We start from the raw sequence: 4250 nt of genomic DNA on the forward strand, positions 1-4250 counted from the left end.
CTATATAGATGGGTGGCCAACTATATTCGCTCTTGCGAACAGTGTCAGCGCATTAAGCCTGCACCGTCCAGCAGTGCGCCACTGAAGCCGCTACCGATTCCAACCAACTGTTGGAAGTCAGTAAGTCTGGACTTCATGTTTGGCATGCCGCCCGATCATAAGGGTCGGACAGGGCTAGTCGTCTTTGTAGACAGACTAAGCAAATGGTGCATTTAGCACCATGTAAGACATCGATCACAGGCAAGGAGACAGCTCTCTTGTTCCTGGATCATGTTTACCGACTACACGGGATGCCCGAGTCCATAGAATCGTACCGGGATCCACGTATTACGTCTGGATTTTGGCACCATGTGATCGAGCTGCTAGGTAGCTTGCTCCACATGTCGACCGCAGATCATCCCCATACCGATGGCCAAACAGAACGTGCCAATCGGGTCGTTGCGGATGTCTTGCGCACGATAGCAGCTACCAAAGAGTGGAGCAAGCAATTGCCCTTTGTGGAGTTCGCTATAAATAACAGTGTCCACGCCAGTACGGGTGAGACACCGTTTTATATTAAAGGACTGCGCCAGTCTCGTTTATGCTCAGTTCGAATCTTAGTGGGGGGTGCGTCACTATTCTCGGTGCGAAAGAAGGACATAGTTTCGTCCACACTGCGATGACCCATGAGGGTATCATCTCAAAGACAAAAAATTGCCCTAGTGACCCTGCCAGTTTAGCAGTGGTCAATAAAACCACGCCTGATGACCAACCTCTTGGCGGTATCATAGGCGAGTTTGATGCTAAAATCGCGAGCGAGGCTCAACGCTTTGCGGATGAGTATTTAGCCATCACACATAAAGTCCGCGACGCAATGACAAGCGCACAGGACAAGCAAAAATAATACGCTGACCAAAAAATGGTCGCAAGGATAATGAACGCTTTAAGGTGGGTAAAAATTACTATTAAGTACTGCTACCTACCTAAAAATCCAATTTCTGTACTACCTGGAGGTACTACGAAGTCGTTGCCACATTTCATGGCCCTTCACGATGGTAGAAGAGGTTGGAGACATAAATTACAGGCTCGCCTTCCCCGTATTTGAAGACACACCCCGTATTTTACGTGGGTCGTCTGAAACGGTATGTAGACCCAAATGAGGTCACAAATCCCCATCCGTCTAAGGAGACCGATGGTGACGCCGACTGTAGTCGAGCGTCGTTTGGGTGAGGGGGACGGTGAAGGCGAAAAACTATCGGACCGATGCCTCCCACCACGAACAGAACTTGATGAGCGAGGGACATCACGCGAGAAACTCGGATCCCTCAGCATTCTCCTTTTAAAGGGGTCCAAGCGAGTCTTCAGGCGTTCATAACCCTGACGAGCCTTCGCTCGGACATCAACGAGATCCGAGGTCAGTCGCGAGACTTGAATCTCGAGATCCGCAATGCGTCGTTCAGCAACGCTTAACGCCTGTGACGGAACGGACAAAGGTAAGGCAGCCGCGAGTAGTAAGGCGAGATCGCCACTCCTATCGGGCGCCGCCTGCACTAATGGATGCGGATGGGAATTAACGCTTTCTTGTTAAAAGGTTGCATGTTCACCGCTCCGTGAGCAAAGGTATCAGATCCTCGTCCAATGAAAAGGTTACCAAAAGGATTTCGAATCTTGGGAACCGATCGATATCCTACGTATTGACGTGCCCGGCATGGTGGCTGCCTATAAAAAGGAGCACAAACTGAGGCCTCTTCGCTAGCCTCAAATGGACAAGCAGAACCAGCGTTGTGAGAACATACAGGGGGTACAATACCGCCCAGGATTTCTTTCACGCGCAAGCAGAAGAAACAAATTTACTGTGACCGCTGTTTCATCGCATCGGAATGCGGATGAATGCGGCGCGTGAATTCCGCCTCGATTTGGTCGGGCGTTTCATTAGAACGCAACTCGACCGGATCGAGAAATACGCCGAAGCGATTTTTCCCGAGCCTTCCATGATTTAAAGACGCCATAATAATTATGTCCGTCTACAAGAGCGCGCTTTAGAAGCGACGCTCTTGGCCCGTTTTATTGGGGCCATTTAGATGGAGGGGGCACCGTTGATATGACACCCGTCACAAAGCAAGGTTCAAAACGACTGACTTGTGACACCGACTAATCACGTTCACGTGTCTTCGTCGGAGCTTTAGGCTCCGAATCATCCATGATAAAAACCATTATGGATAAATGGTCTGAGCATAAGGCGTTGTGGTTATACCCTACTGAGAAGCGGCTGCGCCTTTTATGGGCAGCGCTCTCATTACCTGTCGCTGCGCTATCCAGTGCAGACGACGAGACGGCATTCGTAAATGTTGCTGTCATCATGTTGTGAACCATGAGAGAAGTTTGGATGGGCAATAACGCGCCATCATCCTTCCTCATGAACTCGTTGTCCGCATCACTACTATGAGGTGACGGCAACGGTGTGCACTCATTGTAGTCGACAATGAGCGACGGATCTGCATCCTCACTATAAAAGTGGGATGAATCCTTTAGCCCGTAACGCGACAGCAGCCGTAGCAGTAGCTGTCGGCGTTTCGACTAGGACATTGGACGCGGCCGGCGAGTTACGCGGCGTGTATGGAAACACAGGTCGCTAGAGTGATTGAGTGGACTAGCGGCACGTAAAGCTGCTCTCAGTTCCTTGCTCCTCGTTGACGAATTTGAAATGTAAATTTGTTTTTAAGAAGGAGATCATGCCGGCAATCCAAACGTTCATGCGCGCTAGATTAATGAGGGAAGCAGAAGGTAATGTTGCATTAAACAACATAAACAACAGATTTGTAACGGGGCACTACGACTTGTACTGCTTCAGTACAAGTCCACTTTGCACTGCTTCAGTTGCGAGTCGTGCCTTACGTTAATTTACGTATACTAGTGCGTGCAGAGGAAGACTTCTCTTAAGGCAACTAGCTTTAAGAGGGCAAAATAAAAATTGTATTAATATAACTAAGTGTCTCTAGTTCTATCTTGGTAAATGCTAACTTAATTATAATCTAATACTAAACATGTAACTGAATTCTTATCTCTATCTTATCTGTAACTCTCTCTTTGATTACTCCTACAGCTGATAAGTCTGCGGAATAAATAGGTAAAATGGTCTATACCTATTTGTGGATGAGAATTCCGAACATTACTATATTAATTAATATCCTGCAAATATTATCTACCTTTTAGATAATATATTAATTAATAACCTTTAACTGTTAATTTCGTGTAACGATACACCCTGTTACATCACCCCTCCCTTAAACGACAATCACTCTGACTGTCATTGGATGGAGTGGTCGCTATGTGACCACTTAATTTCAAAACGATGTTGATTGGTCAGAACCATCATTTAAAATTTCTATCGCATGAAGAATCAACTCATGCGGGGTGACGATAGTGCTGCGCCTTCGGCTGCGGTTCTTGCAGCCGCGGGTGACACACTGTTATCTCTTGCGGCAGACGTTCCGCCTGCCGTAGTATCTTCCACTCGCACAACACTAGATGTTGCGAGTGCACGTGGTGATTCACCACGTGAATACGACCCCTCTTTGGAGGTCGACTACGAATGCAAGTCGGATGAAATGGCCGACTCGGGGAAAATGGAACAGTCGCCTGATAGACGTCAGGCGGCTGACTATGAGCCTTCGAATGATAGGGCTCATTCTGATAGACGAGAAAACAGTCTATTTGGATCCGACGATGAGGATGATCCCTCATCGCCCGTACGATCTCCCATAGGGTCACCTGCACGTGTGTCTATGCAAGGTGACGACGATGGCGTAAGTCATCGTAAGAAAAGTTCTTGTGGCACCCCTGCTTCAGTAGGTACCACTCAGGGGAGTGAAGACAGTAAAATATCTCATCTCGCCCCTGAAAGGAAGCCGTGGCTTTTGCCAGAGCGGCTAATCAATAGCTTGTCTGGAGAAACTACTCCTCACAATAAATATCCCTTATTTATTGCGACAAAGCTACATGGCCTTGATCCCAGCGCGAAGAACTTTCGCGCTGAGGAAGATTTTATCTCGATGCTTTTCTTAAGCATCGATGGTTTAGTGGCAACAATAAGCGAGATAAAGTCTCGCTTATGCAAGCCTGGAGCGCGTTCATTCGCAATGTCAAAGACATTGGACGCGAGGCCTGGCTTCAAAATCTTAACGCGAATCGCGTAAATTTGAGAAACGAACTTCAACCGGTGTAAAGTATAAATTGCATCGGTTGTCACGTGAGGCTGGGCTTCCATGCCT

Source organism: Bremia lactucae, linkage group LG12 (assembly GCF_004359215.1).
Source record: "Bremia lactucae strain SF5 linkage group LG12, whole genome shotgun sequence".
NCBI lineage: Eukaryota > Oomycota > Peronosporomycetes > Peronosporales > Peronosporaceae > Bremia > Bremia lactucae.